This window comes from Papio anubis, chromosome 7 (assembly GCF_008728515.1).
Source record: "Papio anubis isolate 15944 chromosome 7, Panubis1.0, whole genome shotgun sequence".
Taxonomy (NCBI): Eukaryota; Metazoa; Chordata; class Mammalia; order Primates; family Cercopithecidae; genus Papio; species Papio anubis.
The window spans coordinates 146528872-146547943 of NC_044982.1; the positions used below are offsets into that span (position 1 = coordinate 146528872).

The window sequence follows — 19072 nt, forward strand, 5'->3', positions numbered from 1 at the left end:
CAACTTGTATTGTTCCTCCGGGGAAATGCTAGTGCCTGGCTCAAGGTAGGCACTCACCAATGACCCTGGCATGCATGAATGGTTTTCTGACCAGTGATGCTCGTGACAGCGTACTCTGAATGGTAAAGTAGCTCTAGACCCCTGAGAAAAGTTGTGGCTCCGGAGGGAAAAGGAATGAGGGCAAAACAACAGCCACTGTAGTCAGAGAGAGGGGCAGAGGGGGAAAACCAACACAAGATCGGCAAATTTGCTTTGTGGGTACAAGGAGGCATCATTCTAATGTTTGCAACATTATCCTAATGTTTCAGGTGGTGCTTTCCAGGAGCAAAGGAATGTCTTGAATTATGAAAAATAAAGCATAAGATCTTATTTCACTTGTGTTTTAACCAACAAGAGTCTCATTAACAATTAAATTAACAATTATTTTTAAAATGTTACTGTTCCAATAACAGTTTAAGAATACAAGCTATTGAGCAAGATGTGTAAACACATTGTGAAGCTGCTTCCTAACCTGCTGGACATGGCCAGGGAACATATACACAAGAAACATTTTCATCACAAAAACCTACACTTAACAAGATTAGAGCAAGGACAATTAAAACTGATACTGTTAGGCCAAGTGCAGTGGCTCATGCCTATAATCCTAGCACTTTGGGAGGCCGAGGTGGGCGGCTCGTGAGATCAGGAGATCGAGACCATCCTGGCTAACACTGTGAAACCCCGTCTCTACTAAAAAATACAAAACATTAGCTAGGCATAGTGGCACACACCTGTAGTCCTAGCTACTCAGGAGGCTGAGGCAGGAGAATCACTTGAACTCGGGAGGTGGAGGTTGCACCACTGAACTCCAGCCTGGGAGACAGAGCGAGACTCCATCTCAAAAAAAAAAAAAAAAAAGATACTGTCAGGGCTAGGCGCAGTGGCTTATGTCTGTAACCCCAGCACTTTAGGAGGCCAAGGCAGGCAGATCCACTTGAGTTCAGGAGTTCAAGACCAACCTGGCCAACATGGTGAAACCCTGTCTCTACTGAAAATACAAAAATTAGCTGGACGTGGTGACGCACGCCTGTAATCCCAGCAACTCCGGAGGTTGAGGCACGAGAATCTCTTGAACCTGCGAGGCAGAGGTTGCAGTGAGCTGAGATCGTGCCACTGCACTCTAGCTTGAACAACAGAGCGAGACTCTGTCTCAAAAAAAAAAAAAAAAAAAATACTAGCGGTCCAGAGAGGTGGCTCACCTGTAATCCCAGTGCTCTGGGAGGCTGAGGCACGTGGATTGTTTCGGTCCAGGAGTTCGAGACCAGCTTGGGTAACATAGCAAGACCACACTTCTACAAAAAATACAAAAATTAGCCTGGTGTGGTGGTGCATGCCTGTCGTACCAGCTACTTGGGAGGCTGTGGGAGGATTGCTTGAGCCTGGGAGATTGAGGCTGCAGTGAGGGATGATTGTGCCACTGCACTCCAGCCTGGGCTTTTAACAGAGCAAGATCCTATCTCAAAAACAAACACACAAAAAATAAAAATGATACTGTCCAGTTCCTGTGGGACTTACAGCCTAAGATGATACACCACCAGAGAGCCAAACAGAAAACGGACAGGTTTTGAGAAAAGTGGACATCCATTTTAGGGCAAAATACTATCCATTGCAATAATCAGTTAATGTTTTCTGTGTAATAAACTCTTATATGAGTGTATAGTTTAAGCCAGCAGTATTTTCCCCAGAGTGTCACAATGCTAACTGAACAAATCCAACAGCAACAATAGTAAGTAATAATAAAGTCAGATTGGCTGGGCATGGTGCCTCACACCTGTAATCCCAACACTTTGTGGCTGAGGTGGGAGGAATGCTTAAGGCCAGGAGTTCAAGACTAGCCTGGACAACACAGTGAGACCCCCCCATCTCTACAAAACAATTTTTTAAAAGTAGCCAAGCATGAGCCAGACACGGTGGCTCACGCTTGTAATCCCAGCACTTTGGGAGGCCAAGGCAGGTGGATCACAAGGTCAGGAGATGGAGACCACCCTGGCCAACATGGTGAAACCCCATCTCTACTAAAAATACAAAAATTAGCTGGGCATGGTAGCACGTGCCTGTAATCCCAGCCTCTCAGGAGGCTGAAGCAGGAGAATTGCTTGAACCAGGGAGTCAGAGGTTGCAGTAAGCCAAGATCGCACCACTGCACTCCAGCCTGGCAACAGAGCAAGACTCCATCTCAAAAAAAAGAAAAAGAAAAAAAAAAATTAGCCAAGTGTGGTGGTGTGCACCTGTAGGCTTAGCTACTCAGAAGGGTGAGGGAGGAGAATCACTTGAGCCTAGGAGTCTGAGGCTGCATTGAGCTATGATTGTATCACTGTACTGCAGCAGAGGTGACAGAGAGACCCTGTCTCAAAAAAAAAAAAAGCCGGATTTGTACTCCATGAGCTCCTTTGAATTTGATGCTTATCTGTGATTTCCCCTTGCATCATGACAAATCCACTGCCCATGGCCATTACTCTTGACTTTGTGAAGTGTGGAATTAGGAGCCTAGACTGTAGCCTCCTGGGAACCCTCATGTGTCTCAGCAATGACCAGATAAAAATGCTTATCAGCAGAAACACAAAGTGTCAGGGGCCCTCAGCACCCTCAATGCCATCCAGGGATTCTGAGACCACAGGTTAAGGAACCCTGGTCTACCAATGGCATGTTTTGCAGAAATAGAAAAAATCATCTTCAAATTCATATAGAATCTAAGACCCCAAATATTAAAAAAAAAAATCTGAGACAGAAGAACAAAGCTAGAGGCCTCCTAATTCTGGATTTCAAAACATGACAAAGCTATAATAAACAAAATAGTATGGTGCTGGCATAAAGATAGTCATATAGACCAATGGAACAAAATAGGGAGCCCAGAAATAAGCCCACACATATATGGTCAAACGATATTCAGCAAAGATGCCAAGACTACACGATGGGGAAAGGGGAGTCTTTTCAACAAATGGTGCTGAGAAACAACATCCACATGTAAAAGAATGTAGATGGGCCAGGCGTGGTGGCTCAAGCCTGTAATCCCAGCACTTTGGGAGGCCGAGACGGGCGGATCACGAGGTCAGGAGATCAAGACCATCCTGGCTAACACGGTGAAACCCCGTCTCTACTAAAAAATACAAAAAACTAGCCAGGCGAGGTGGCGGGCGCCTGTAGTCCCAGCTACTCGGGAGGCTGAGGCAGGAGAATGGCATGAACCCAGGAGGCGGAGCTTGTAGTGAGCCGAGATCACACCACTGCACTCCAGCCTGGGCGACAGAGCGAGACTCCGTCTCAAAAAAAAAAAAAAAAAAAAGAATGTAGATGGACTCTTACCTTATGTCATATACAAAAATTAACTCAAAATGGATTAAAGCCCTAAACATAAGATCTTAAACTATAAAACTATAAGAAGAAAACATAGGGGGAAGGCTTCATGACATTGGAATGGGCACTGGTTTCTTAGATGTAACACCAAAAGCACAGGCAACAAAAGTAAAAATGAGACTACATCAAACTTAAAGACCTCTGCACAGCAAAAGCAACAATAGTGTGAAGCGGCAACCTATGGAATGGGAGAAAATATTTGCAAAGCATATATCTGATAATGGGTTAATACCCAGAATATATAAAGAATTTCTACAATTCAGTAGCAAACAAACAAACAAAAAACCCTGATTAAAAAGTGGGCAAAGGTCTTGAATAGCCATTTCACCAAAGGAGCTATACAAATGGTCTACAAGCCTATAAAAGGCTAATTAGGGAAATGCAAATCATAAGCCACAGTGAATTATCACCTCATATCCATTAGGATGGCCACTATAAAAAACAAAACAAAACCGAAAAACAATGTTAGTCAGGGACAGTGGCACATGCCTGTAGTTCCAGCTACTCAGGAGGCTGAGGCAGGAGGATTGCTTGAGCCCAGGAATGTGAGTCAAGCCTGAGCAACCTAAGGAAACCTCATCACAAACAAGTGTTGATGAGAATGTAGAGAAATTGAAAACCTTGCACACTGTTGGTAGGATTGTAAATAGTGCATCTATTATGGAAAACACTATGGAGGTTCCTCAAAAACTTAAAAATAGAGCTACCATATGATCCAATAATCCCACTTCTGGGAATATATCCAAAAGACTTGAAATAAAGATCTCAAAGAAATATTTGCATGCCCACATTCATTGCCGCATTATTCTCAATAACCAAGATGTGAAAACAACCTAATGTCCATTGTTGGATGAAAGAAAGAAAATGTGGTGTAATAATGGAATATTATTCAGCCTTAGAAAGAAGGAAATTCAGGTACGTATTACAACATGGATGAACCTTGAGGATATTATGCTAAGCAAAATAAGCCAATCAAAAAGGACAAATACTGTATGATTCCACTTAGATGAGGTATCTAAAGTAATCACACTCATAGAAACAGAAAGTAGAGTGGTGGTTGCCAGGGGATGGTGGGGAGGGAGGGGAAATGGGGAATTGTTCAATGGGAATAGGGTTTCGGTCATGCAAAATGAAAAGGTTATGGAGCTCTACTGTACAACAGTGTGTATGTAGTTAATACCGTGCTGTACATTTTTTAATTTTTTTTTTTTTTTTTTTTTTTTGAGACAGAGTCTCGCTCTGTCGCCCAGGCTGGAGTGCAATGGCCAGATCTCGGCTCACTGCAAGCTCCGCCTCTGGGGTTTACGCCATTCTCCTGCCTCAGCCTCCCAAGTAGCTGGGACTACAGGTGCCCGCCATCTCGCCCGGCTAGTTTTTTGTATTTTTTAGTAGAGACAGGATTTCACCGTGTTAGCCAGGATGGTCTCGATCTCCTGACCTCGTGATCCGCCCGTCTCGGCCTCCCAAAGTGCTGGGATTACAGGCTTCAGCCACCGCACCTGGCCATAAATTGTTAAGAAGGTAAATTGATGTTACATGTTTTTTTAATCACAAAACAAAAACAAAACCGTGGTCCAGAAACATCCTTTCTTTCTTTGCTACGTCTACTGTGACAATGAAGACCATTTTCAGCAATCAGACTATCGACATTCCAGAAAATGTCGACATTACTCTAAAGGGACACACAGTTGTCGTGAAAGGCCCCAGAGCAACCCTGTGGAGGAACTTCAATCACATCAATGTAGAACTCAGTCTTCTCGGAAAGAAAAAAAAAAAAGAGGCTCTGGGTTGACAAATGGTGTGGTAACAGAAAGGAACTGGTTACCATTCGGACTATTTGTAGTCATGTACGGAACATGACCAAGGGTATTACACTGGGCTTCTGTTACAAGATGAGGTCTGTGTATGTTCACTTCCCCATCAACAGCATTATCCAGGAGCATGGGTCTCTTGTGGAAATCCTAAATTTCTTGGGTGAAAAATACATCTGCAAGGTTCAGATGAGACCAGGTGTTGCTTGTTCAGTATCTCAAGCCCAGAAAGATAAATTAATCCTTGAAGGAAATGACACTCAGCTTGTTTCAAATTCAGCAAGCCACAACAGTTAAAAACAACGATATCAGGAAGTTTTTGGATGGCATCTATGTCTCTGAAAAAGTAACTGTTCAGCAGGCTGATGACTAAGATCTAAGAGTTGTCCAGCTACAGAAACAAGATACCAGATGGCTGCTAAAACCTACTTGTGATATTTAAATGATGCAATAAAAGACCTATTGATTTGGGGGAGGGGGGGGGAAAGAAGCATCCTTTAATGCTGTTCTGGGTGATGTTCCTCAAGCTGTATCCTCCAGCCAGGTCCTGGAAGACTTATTTTCCAGGTTTCTTCTAGAAAAGGAATGTAAAACTGAACTTTCTAGACACTTCAAGAACTGGAATGATAGAAGAGAAACCACCCGATATCAAGGAGTCAGGTGTGGTGATACAGGGACTTGTATTTTTGAGTAAGGACACGACACCACAGAGGAAGATGGCAAAGAAGAGAGTGTCTCCTGAGGGCAGGGAGGAGGCAATGCCAAGAGGAAGCTACCCGCAAAGAAGGGCACAGTCATGGGACTAGAGCACTGTCCAAGACTGGCCACCACTCCACAGGCTGTTGAGTACCACGGAAACATACAGTGAGGTCACCAGAACAACTGGAAAAGCTACCATGTTGTTGGGGGGGCAATGTGAGCAGCTGGGATGTTCAAAAGATTAGTGGGGGAGCAGGACAGAGAGGAGTCTGCACTTCTGGGAATGACAATGCCATCTTATTGGTCTTAGAGTCTGCTAAGGGCTACACATCATTTAAAAACACTAACTGGTAAATTGCTTGATATTTGATCTTTGAGGGGGTCAAAGTGAATCACTACTTTCTGAGTCCTTTGAGACAGACTTTAAAGTTGAATCCTCTGACATTTTGTAGGTTTTCTAATTTTCCTTGTGACAATTATAGGCCTGGCCACAGATTTAAGAAAGAATATATCGGCTGGGCGCAGAGGCTCATGCCTGTAATCCCAGCACTTTGGGAGGCTGAGGCGGGCAGATCATGAGGTCAGGAGATCGAAACCATCCTAGCTAACACGGTGAAACCCCATCTGTACTAAAAATACAAACAATTAGCCAGACATGGTGGCAGGTACCTGTAGTCCCAGCTACTCGGGAGGCTGAGGCAGGAGAATGGCGTGAATCCGGGAGACAGAGTTTGCAGTGAGCTGATATCACGCCACTGCACTCCAGCCTGGGCAACAGAGCGAGACTCCATCTTAATAATAATAATAATAATAATAAATAAAGAGGGAAACATGAAGAGTTATCAGTAACAGAGCGCAGCATTTCTCATGCGTGAGTTAAGTACCCCCAATGAAAGAATAAGAAAAAATGCCCATATCTCTGGGCATGTACTCAAGCAAGAACAAACATGAAGCTAAGGACACATATGCTAAGTAAAAAAACCCAAAACTTACAAATTCAAACAAAATTACAACAGAAACAATTCAGATTAACATCATTAACTTCATATGGCAAATGATACTGTGTTTTCTGCAACTGAATTCTACCCACCTGACTATGGTGCCAACCGCTAGAGTACAGGCTTTTTGAGTTTAGCAACTTCGTTATGCTAAGGGCTCAACTTCTTCACCACTTTTTAAATATCATCACCATTTACTTATTAGGTCTGCCCGTTTTTTTCCTAATTAGAATGGAACAATTTGGGTGGAACTGCTTGGCTTCATCTCTGCTGTAAATGTAAACTCAGAAATGGCAATGGAGTGGCAGTGCTCTGTATAAGGCAGTCATTCCAGCTACTAGGAATATTATATAATAATTTGTTTAATTAACATCAATATTTAAAGTTCAAAATTAGAAGACTCCCCAAAATACTTCCTTGAGTCCTCGTTTGACAAAAACCCAAGACTCTTAACCTTTTTTGGTACCACAGCCCCCTTTGGTGGTTTGGTGAAGCCTCAGAAAAATGCTTTGCATAAAAAATACATCAGATTGCAAATGAAACTAATTATATTGAAATGAAACTAGTTATATTGAAATTGAGTTATCAAAATTTTAAAAATATTTTATATAATACTATATTGATATGTATAGCATTCACTGTCCCCTTATCTGTGGTTTTGCTTTCTGCAATTTCAGTTACTTGCAGTCAACCATGGTCCAAAAATATTAAGTGGGAAATGCCAGAAATAAACAATTCATAAATTTTAAATTGCACACCATTCTGAGTAGCATGATGGAAACTGGCACCATCCCGCACTGTCCCTTTCTCTTCACAAGAAGAAAAGAACACAAGAATACAGTACAATAAGATATTCTGAGAATAAGAGAGATATATCACATTCATATAGTTTTTATTACAATATAATTTCTTTATTTTATGATTGCTATAATTGTCAGTCTCTTACCATGTCTCATATATAAATTAAACTTTATCATAGTTATGTATGTATGTATAGAAAAAAACATAGTAATATTGGGTTTGGTACTAGTCACAGTTCCACTGGGGCTCTTGGAAACATTTCCCTCGTGGGCAGAGGGGGACTACTATACCTATGAATACATTAAGGATCTCATAACAGATTTAATAATTCCCGTAATTTCTTTTTTCTTTGTTTGTTTTTTGTTTTTTGTTTTTGAGACGGAGTCTTGCTCTATCACCCAGGCTAGAGTGCTGTGGCACAATCTCGGCTCACTGCCATCTCCGCCTCCCGGGTTCAGGCCATTCTCCTGCCTCAGCCTCCTGAGTAGCTGGGACTACAGGCGCCCACCACCACGCCCGGCTAATTTTTTTGTACTTTTAGTAGAGATGGGGTTTCACCGTGTTAGCCGGGATGGTCTCGATCTCCTGACCTCGTGATCTGCCCGCCTCGGCCTCCCAAAGTGCTGGGATTATAGGCATGAGCCACCACACCCGGCCAATTCCCTTAATTTCTAAGTGGTGGTGAGTATAATTGACATTTCAACAACTGTAAAGTTATATAAAAAATCTATGATTTCTATAAATGACAAAGTCACAGATTTTACTATTTCATAAAATATTTTATATATTTCAGAAGAAGTTAGTGAAAATACGTAACTTTCCCCCCAACTTTACCAATGCCCTGAATTCTGTCCACAGACCCCTAAGGGGTCCTGAACACCCCAGGTAATGATGCTTGGCCTAAACTTTACCCAAACAAGAGGGTTAAAGTAATACACATATATTCAAGAGTAACTGCAGACTTGGATAATTAGGATCTGCCCAGGCATATGGACCATCCGTCTCTCTCCTTCCACGGAGAAGCATGGCCCAGCCCCAAACCCAGCACTCCTGGCCAGCAGGTCTCTGAATGTCTGTGGAACCATTCTATGAGAAGCTTAACTCTCCTGGCATGATGAGGTTCTTACCTGGATCTTCTCCTTTCACCCTTTTCTCTTAAAGAGTCACTGCAGGGGGAGGTGTCATCCTCCTCTTAGCTCTCAGGCACTCTGCCCAGAGAGGAGCGCCATATTCCATGGCATACTTGTGTGGCTCCCAACCCAGGAGGAAAGACCTTAAAGAGATTGCTCATCCCCTGGGAGTAGGAGGGTAACTCCCCAGAGTGCAAGGACCACCGTGGCTGTTACGCAACTGATCATGAGGAGACCCCCCAGAGTAAGAAGGTACCAGCCAGCCATGTGGTTGCCCCCTCCACCCACTCTCTGGCTGGAAAGGGCTGAAATGTCCTAGGGTTGCTAGGCAACAGGACAGAATTCAGTGATGACTGTACCCAGAGGATTGTTACATCCTAAGTACTATGTGTGTGTGTGTGTGTGAGAGTGAGTGTGTGTGTGTGTGTGAGAGAGATGCATCACTTTCCCTGGAGGTCTAGAAGGGTCAGGAAAAGTCATATTTCTAAGGTAGCCTAAAAGGACCACTTGGGGTGGAGGGGTTCCAGACAGGGCTGACTATGGAGGCCAGGGTTCACTGCAGATGGTATGTTACAGGTGTCCCCTGCCCTGGATTACCTTTCTTTCTCCCAAGCCAGACCCTGTCAAACTCTGCTGTTCATTTGTGGCTAAAGGGGGCTGTTCAAGGTGCTAAAGGGGGCTGATAAATGAAGCCATCATAAAAAGAATCCAACTGCTAAGACATCACAGCTGCATGAGATATGAGGGCACAAAGCAAATTACCAGCATCCAGTCCCAGGGCAGCCTCTTAGTAGCATGGGACAGCCCTCGCTGAGCCTCAGCCCCCATTTCCATAAAACGGAGTCAAAAAACCTGTCAGAGTGACTATGAGGATGAAATGTGCAGGTCCACCGGAATCTGACATGAGGAAGCCATCAGAAAATCTAAATTAAGGGATGTTCTGCAAAACAGCAGATTTGAATGCTTCAAAATGGCAATGGTATGAAAGACCAAAATAATAATAATAATAAAATGAAAGTTGTTTTCGATTAGAGGAGGCTCAGAAGCCGTGACAACAAAATGTAGTGCATGACCCTTGATTGAAAGCTGAATTTTTTTTTCTTTAAGAGATAGGGTGTCGCTAAGTAGCCCAGGCTGGTCTCTATCTCCTGACCTCAAGCGATCTGCTCTCCTCGGCCTCCCCAAGTGTTGGGATTACAGGTATGAGCCACCGTGCCCTGCCTAAATCCTGGATTTTTTTTTAAAGTCATAACACATGTTATTCAGGCAATTGGGAAAATTTTAGTGTGGACTTACATAATACTGTTGTATTAATGTAAAATGCCTTAGTGTTGAGTACGGTATTCAGTTAGATAGCAGAGTGTTCTTTTCCTTAGGAGACACATGCAGAAGTTTTTTGGGATGAAGCATCATGATGTCTGTAATGGAGTCTGAAATGGTTTAGCCTAACATACATATATAGAGAGATAAAACAAATATGGCAAATGTTCAATGGTGAATCTAGGTCGTGGATGTTCATTGTTATAAAATAGTTATAACTATAAAGTAGTTCAATGGGCATCTTCAAAATAAAGAAAAGGAAAAAGGTGTACTGACCCCTCTTAGCGCAGGGTCTGGCACAAAGAAGTAATCGGCAAATGGTGGCTCCTTACTATGATGAGCTGACTTTTGCGTCTACATGGGGATGATTTCCTAAACCAAGAGAACAATGCCGTAGAATGGTGGAATGACAGGCTTCTGGCATGGGCTGGTGGCAGGACTTTGAGTGCTGGAGGCTTCCCACTCTGCCTGGCTCTTTAAGGAGTGTGAACAGTACTCCCAGATACAGAGGGCTCCCCCGCCTCAGATGGCGGCATCATGATCTTCACACTGTGGGAGGAAGATGTCTGGGCCCAACCAGATTAGGTCATCAGCCAAGTTCAGAGTCTGGCCTTCAGACTTCTCTGTGGAAGGTAAGGAATTAGAGCTGAAGATGATACTTTTCATCCCAGCCTTGTTGGAGGCAGCCCCCTAGGTGCAGAATTCAGAGAGCAGACAGTACTTTTGTGAGAATGAGGAGATGTTCCTTCCTTCCTCTGGAGACCCAGCCTGTGTCCTGGTGTCAGCTGCACAGACACACACAGCAGCCCTGATCAGTCCATTGTATGTAATATTGGCTTCCATGTATTGAATGTCAGGCACTTTCTGTGACTTATTTTGAAACCTCACAACAATTCGTCAAGATAGATATTATTTTGCTCATTTCACTTGTGAGGAAACAGAAGGTTTAAAGGCTTGTTCAGCTGGCCCAGCCAGTAAGTGCTGGAGCAACAGAGCAAGAATCTGAATCTAGGACTTCCTGACTCCTAAGCTCTCATGCCACTGCTGCACTCCATTCTTCTGTGCGTGGAGTTTTATGCTGTGCAAATCTCCCTTCCTCATGTGGTCTGCAAGATCACATAAGGTGGTGAAGGTGACAAGTGAGGAGACTGAGACTCAGAGAAGGGACTTGCTCAAGATCATCAGAAGCTTGTGGCAGCGCCTGGACTAGAATGCCAGAATCTGCTTGCTCTGTCTCCTTTATAACTAAGAGACTCTAACAACCATCAGAGGCCAAGCCCAGGACCCAGCCCTGCCTTGACCACTTCTTCCATCCTGGACCCCAAGCTCCTGCTATTGCTTCTTTAGTGGAACATCTCTCCTTCCTTCCAGTTGTCTCATTTTAAGAGGCAATATGCCAACTGCCAGATGTCCATTGAGATTTGTGATTTCTCTTCCTGCAGAAGTTCCTCTTCCCATCCATCATTCCATTAATCCATTTATCCATCCAACTACTTATCTACCTGGTCATCCATCCTTCCATTCACACGTGTTACACACATACCTCTCCCTCCATCCAATCAATCATCAGGCCTTCCACTGATTCAACATTTATCAAACACCTGCTACTACTATGTACCAAGTACAAAGAGAAGACCTGGCTCTTGCCTTTGGAAAGCCTCAGTTTGTAGGATAGACAAGTAACAGCATGGGTTGAAAGCTGTCCTAGAAGTATGCACTAGGAACCTTGGGACTTCAGAGGAAGAAAAGGTTAACTAGTCAGTAGCTGAGAAAGGCCTCAGGGAGGGCCAGCATCTGAGCTGCAATTATGGGCCTCCTTCCTTTTCTCATCCTCCTCTGTGGCCATTGCTCCCCCAGTCCTCTATCTAGTTATTTTTTTATCTGTTGGTACCTGGGCTGAGGATAGTCTCAGTGGGCAAAAATCAAATACCCCTCCCCAAAAGTTGCACAGGGGCTAGCGTTTTCCTTTCTGGCTTTCCTGCCATAGTTAGGCCAGCTCATTCTTTCATCTGTCGGAAAAGCTCTCTTTTTTTTATTACTGGACACCTGTACCCAGGCAGCAGAACTTCCAGGAGACTGGCCTGCCACTGTGTCTGTCAGCTTCTACGGAAGAGGCTTATTATACATTCTCATGGGGGAGAGAGGGATGCCTGTGCTGCCAGGAGCCAGCCGACCCCCAACTCTGCTTAGCTCTTCAACCAGAAAGACTGGCCCCACCCAACCAACCCCCCTATTCTTGGGTCTGTTTCCAGTGCCTTCCACCAGGCAGCCTGTGGCCCTTCAAAGCAGCACATTAAGAGCCCAGCCTGATCTCCACCTCCCACGGACTCCTCTGCTCTGGTGGCCCCTCTAGCCACGATGCTTGGAATCTGAGGACTCTGCTGCCCGTGGGCTCTGGCGGGAGTCACAGAGGCAGCTCAGTCTCTCTAGCACTGAGAACAGAAAAATAATCAGGTGATGCTTGTTGGGCTCCTGCTCCTTGGGCTGCTGTGAGGCTGAATATCTGCTTTTCTCCATCTGCAACCAGGCAGTGAGGCAGCAGCCCAGCAAGTCTGGGGCCATTGCTGGGCCACTGGCAGGAATGGCTCCTCCTTCCCGAACCCTTGAAGTTCCTCATCTCTCTCTGCTCCCCAGTGCCCTACCCCAAGGCTGAGGCTGGCACAGCTTTCCTGCTAGAGGGCTCAGGGGGCAGTAAATGACCTGGCCTGAACTTGGTCCTCCTTGTCCCCTCACAGTGGCAGATCAGGGCTGATCCTGTGACTCCCTTTGCCTCTATGAGTTCTCCTCTGTAGATGAGTCCTCTGTTGAAGCAAGGATCAGGCAGTGATGAGCTGAAGAGCTCAGCAGAAGGACGCTACAGAAAATCTGACATTCATATGTATGCAGGTCCCCGGACACTCTCTTTGAGGGAACTTTCCTTCCCTCTCAGGCTGCCCCTGGAGTTTAAGTCCAACCAGATAATCACATTGAGAATAAGATTGGACTATATCCTGGAAAGGTCCATGACACTAGCATCTAGATTCGGCCTCTGAGTAAGTCTGCTCCCTCCACCCCAGCTAAGGATGTGAGCCTATGAGAGAGGAAAGCAGACAAAGGTGAGCATCAATATCCAACAATTAATGACAAAGACATAAACCAAACATAATCAAAACCTGCAGTGAGTTGGGTAAATTGCAGAGAAAATGTCCTGAATATTATAGCATGAGTATTTCAGCACAGTGATGGTACATGTCTTCCATGGTCAAATGAAGGGCAGAGGCCAGGCATGGTGGCTCACATCTGTAATCCCAGCACTTTGGGAGGCCAAGGTGGGTGGATCACTTGAGGTTAGGAGTGCAAGACCAGCCTGGCCAACATGGCGAAACCCCATCTCTACTAAAATACAAAAATTAGCCGAGCATGGTGGCACACACCTGTAGTCCCAGCTACTCGGGAGGCTAAGGCACAAGAAATGCTGGAACCTAGGAGGTGGAGATAGCAGTGAGCCAAGATCATGCCACTGCACTCCACCCTGGACAACAGAGCAAGACAGTCTCAAAAAAAAAAAAAAAAAAAAAAGAGGGCAGAGGCAGTGGTCCAGCTATAAAGCCAGGGGATGGCCATGGGGGAGAGTTTAGTTCAGTACCCCTAGGACATCGAGAGCTCTTGCTAGGCCCACAGCTGTTTTCTGGTTGTTCCAAAGATCACTGTGTCAACAAAACCCCTGGGGGCCAACTCCCATAAGTCACAGCAGACGTGCCAGGTCTGCGCAGAGGTGCACTGCTCAGCTTGTTCTTCAGGAGAACTTGCTGTGAGAAGTGCAGCTGGCTGAGAGCCTCCGGCTGCCACACCTTTCTGTCTGGCTCAATATTCAGGTTTCCCCTGGCTGCTTCTACCCAACGCCTGAACATGCCTGGGGTGCTAACGCTGCACCATTTCTGCCCACAGAGAACCCCTCTAATAGGCAATGTTTGCCTGTGATTCTCCACTGGCCTTACAGAGACTTTCTCAAGATGCACTGTAATCTGAGACTCTTCCTACCCAATGCTTCCTTCCTTCTCTCCTTTCACAAATGTAGGCTCTTTCTGCCTCCTGCTCCTCCCTTCTCCTTTATCCTTCACAGGTGTTTTCTCCAATAAACCTCTTGCACATCTAATTCTGTCTTTGTATCTGCTTCTCAGAGGATCTGAACTAATAGTCTAGTACATTCATGGTCTGGGTGCAACAGTACTGGAAAGCTGATCTTCAGGTAGGCAAACGTAGGGGATTTTATAATAGTCGGAGAGACTTGTGAACAGAATCATTTGAGCAGTGTTGAGAAGGAGGGCTGGAGAAGGGTACACGAATCAGAGAGAAGGAACATGAGGCACATCAGCAAATCCAATAAGCTGGGTAGTTTATAATGCATATTCATTTTGAAGGGAACAAACCTTAAATGGACAGCAGTGGATTGGTTAAAGAAAATGTGGTACATACACACCATAGAATACTACACAGCCATAAAAAAGAGCAAAATCATGTCCTTTGTAGCAACATGGATGGAGCTAGAGGCTATTATCCTAAGAAAATTAACACCAGCAACAGAAAACCAAATACTTCACAGTCTTACCTATAAGTGGGAGCTAAACATTGAGTAAGCATGTCCGCAAAGAAGAAAACAATGGACACTGGGACCACTTGAGGGTGAAAGCTGGGAGGAGAGTGAGGATCCCAAAAGTGCCCAGTGAGTACTATGCTCATTACCTGGGCAAGGAAATAATTTGTATGCCAAACCCCTGCAATACACAGTTGACCCATGGAATAAACCTGCACATGTATCCCCTGAACCCAAAAGTTAGAAACAAAAATAGAAAAAGAAAAACCTTAACTGGAGCTGAGTTTTAATCCCAACCCCGCCATCAATTTTGGGCAAGTCGCAAGTCACTTTGGCTCAATTTCCTCATCTAGAAAATGGAAATAATTTTACTTACCTTGCTGGGTTGTAAGAATGGAGAGGATGACGCTTGTAAAGCACCGGCATGGGTACTCTCAGTTCACAGTAGCTACTGTTCATTATTAGTCTTTCTCTTTAGGAAGAGAAAGAATGTCTTCCTCTTATTTAGAGCCAGGCAGGCGCTCATTCAAAAACAAAGATCCTTGCAGCCTGGGCAACACCAAGTCTCTACAAAAAATAGAAAAAATTAGCCGGGCATAGTGGTGTACACCTGTAGTTCAGCCACTCAGGAGGCTGAGGTGGGAGGATTCCTTGAGCCTGGGAAGTTGAGGCTGCAGTGAGTCATAATTGCACCACTGCACTTTAGCCTGGGCAACAGGGCAAGACCCTGTTTCAAAAAAAAAAAAAAAAGAAAAGAAAAGAAAGATCCATCCTGAGCGGGGGTCTTGGGAGCTTGGCCCTGTGGTGATAGGCCCATGGAAAGGTGAGGGTTCAGTGTTCACCCAGGGGGGTGGGTCAGCTGCCCGTGTCTGCCTTATCGTGTCCTGAAGGGGCCCTGTGTGGTGTGGGGGCAGAGGCGAGAGTGGGAAAAGGAGCGGGAAGAGCCTCCAAATGTAAGGTGGTTTCTGGGCAGTACCTTCAGATGAGATGAGAAATGGACAAGAAGTGGAGCCTGGAAGTAGAATCACAGTCGAGACAGGAAGGCCCGCCTGCTTTGGGCTCCTCCCCTTCCCTTTGTCCATAGGCCTCAGCCGTGAGGGAATTTAACTGCCCCTGTGCCTAGGACACCTGGGTTGGGTTGTCTGGGGAGTAAGTTCTAAAGGGGCCCCTTGTCTTTTGAGGGGACAGGCGGTAGGGTAGGGCATGGCTCCAGAGGGTCGCAATGAAGAGGATGAATCCGCCAGGTGCGGTGGCTCACGCCTGTAATCCCAGCACTTTGGGAGGCTGAGGAGGGCAGATCACAAGGTCAGGAGTTCGAGACCAGCCTGGACAATACGGTAAAACCCCATCTCTACTAAAAATACAAAAATTAGCTGGGCATGGTGGCAGGCGCCTGTAGTCCCAGCTACTTGGGAAACTGAGGCAGAAGAATTGCTTGAACCGGGGCGGAGGGTTGCAGTGAGCGGGGTGCAGCCACTGCACTCCAGCCCACACCTGGGTGACAAGAACAAGACCTCTGTCTCGAAAAAGGGCAGTGGTGAAACCGGCCTGTAATCAGCACTTTGGGAGGCCGAGGAGCCAGGCGAATCGAGGAATCCAGGAGATGAGACCATCCTGCTTCTTCACGGTGAAACCGTCTCTATTAAGAAATACGAAAACTGGGGTGGCGGGCAGCCTGTAGTCTAGCTTCGGGGAGGAGGCTGAGGCGAGATGGCGTGAACCGGGGAGGCGGGCTTGCAGTGAGCTGAGATCCGGCCCTGCACTCCAGCCTGAAGTGACAGAGAGATCCGTCTCAAAAAAAGAAAAGAAAAAGGGAGAAAGGAGATCCCCAGAGGAGCCACAGTCAGGCGTCAGTCCTGAGGGAATGCCCCAGCCCTGGTGACCCACAGCCGGTAGTGCCTCCAGCTCTGGCCTGGGTACCCAGCATAAAGCAGGTCCCACCAGGGCCCGCTGGACGCCACATTTCTATGCCACCTCCTTGGCAGCTTCTTTTAAGAAGTCTGTTTTCCTGAAAGGAAGCTAGATGACAAATTATTTTCCTCAGGTGCTGACTAGAGGAAAAATAATGACCCAGAAGGTGGCATTTGTCTCCCTTGTCCCCCTCTCTCCTCTTCCCCACACCCTCCTCCCCACACCACAGGTGTCCAGTTGTGGCTGTCAGGATGCTCTATGGCCCAGCACCCCTTTTCTGCCTGGGAGGAGAGTAGCCAATAAATTAACCACATCAAGAGCACGATCTGTCTCCCACTCCTCCAGGGCAGGAACTGGTAAAAGTCAGCTGGGCTCAATTGGGTTCTTTGCAAATGAGGGAATGAAAAAACTGAGGAAGGAGAGTGTTTGCAAATACCCCTGACTACAACCCCACCTACCCTTCCTCTAACTTCGCTTTCCTATTCCTTCTTCTCTCTACCCACACCTTCCATAAGCCTTCTTCCTTTCCTCCCTCCCTCCCTCCTATTTGGGAGGCAGACAGACCTGGGTTGGACACTTTCGGCAGGTTATTTGTCCTCTCTGTGCCAGTTTCCATGTCTGTAAAACAGGATGACCCCACCGGCACGTGGCTGTTGTGAGGATTAAATGGAGTGAGTACAGCAGCTGGCCCCAGTGTTTGTTCTCCAGGTTCTCTGTTTGTGCTGCAGGCCCCAGTTAGGGGGGACTGATTAGCTGCTGTATGTCTGGAGCCGCTAAAGGTCCCAGGCAAGGAGGAAAAAGAGGGTGCAGTACGGGGGTCCTGAGGGGTCGGAAACTCAGAGAAGGTCTGACTCATTGGTAGAGGAAGTAAACCCAGAGGTCAAAGGGGCCCTGCCTAGAGGTAGTAGTGATCTCCAGTGCTGGGCCGGACACAGTGTCCTGGCTTCTCCCTCATCCCCACAGGCCTCTGAGGGGTCAGGTGTTCAACCAGCATCCAAAAGAACATCCACTGAGCCAGGTGCGGGGATGGGCCCTTTTATTCATTTTGTTTTCATTAACTCCCTCCTACCCCAGCAACCTGCATGAGATCAGTGTTTTCATTCTCACGACACACTGGAGAAAACAGAGGCTCTGAGAGATAGGTAGGCAGCTGGTGAGGAATAGGGCTGGGACTTGATCGGTCTAGGTAAAGTCCCCAGAGCCAAGGGGACTCTGAAGAAGGACATCTGAACCAGACAGGGGGTCAGGTAAGGACTCCTGGAAGCAACATGGCCTGATGAGTCATGGTGGAGAGCCATAAGTGCCCATAGAAGCCCCCTACCCCAAATTTGGGAAATAGTGTTAGTTTTCCTCTCCAAAGTCCAACCAATAGCAAAGCTAGGGACAGGCAGCACCTGCAAGGGGGCCCCCCCGCCTCCCTTCCTTGGACCCCACCTCTTACCATAGCCTCAGGTCCCTAAAGTACAGCAGTTCCCACTGGGGGTATGTGAAATAGGGCTAACAGAGAATGGCCAGGTCTGCCCTTGCATCTCTCCCATGGGCCCAGCAACTCCTGGTGGGCCTGGGATCTCTGGAGAGCAATGGGGCAATGGGCCATACTGAAGCCTGTCCTCTGCTGCTCCAACTGTGTTCCTTCCACAGCTTTCTCTGGACCTAAGACAACAAGAGCCTGACCCTCACTCAACCTCCTTGCCTGCCTTCCTTGTAATGCCAGAAAAAATCTCCTTGCTCACACAATTTTTTCATTTGAAAATGGTCTGGGGCCAGGTGCGGTGGTTCACACCTGTAATCCTAGCACTTTGCGGGGGCCGAGGTGGGCAGATCACCTGAGGTCAGGAGTTTGAGACCAGCCTGGCCAACATGGCAAAACCCTATCTCTACTAAAAATACAAAAATTAGCCAGGTGTGGTGGCATGTGCCTGTTGTCATCCCTGCTACTTGGGAGGCTGAGGCATGAGAATCACTTGAACCCGGGAGGTGGAAGTTGCAGTGAGCCGAGATGGTGCTACTGCACTCCAGCTTGGGCAACAGATTGAGACTCCAACTCAAAACAAAGAAAGAAAGAAAGAAAGAAAGAAAATGCTCTGGGGGACCTTCTCGTTCAACTCTTATTGAATAAGAGGAGGAGGATCCTGTATCTCCTACCCACCTACTTTTTTAGGGAATAATCCAAGTAGGTATGCTCTGGACCTGAGGCCATTCCTAACAGGGCTTGCCCTTTGGTGACATCCCAGAATCTGAGTCTGTGATCTGGGATAACCTATTAGAAAGCCCCCGAAGTCTCCACGGAATGGCAATGGCCCACTGGACCAACCCAACCAAGTGATACCTTACTTTCTCTACCTACAGGCTGCCTCCCCTGACATGGGGAGACAGACATCAAGGAGATCTGCTGGGCCCACAGGAGCTCCAAGGGAAATCACAGAAATGCTCACC

General features: G+C 46.4%; 1 pseudogene; it reads left to right on the plus strand.

Moving 5' to 3' along the window:
* Positions 1-4812: 4812 nt before the first annotated feature.
* LOC110743674 lies at positions 4813-6508 on the plus strand (annotated as a pseudogene).
* Positions 6509-19072: the final 12564 nt, after the last annotated feature.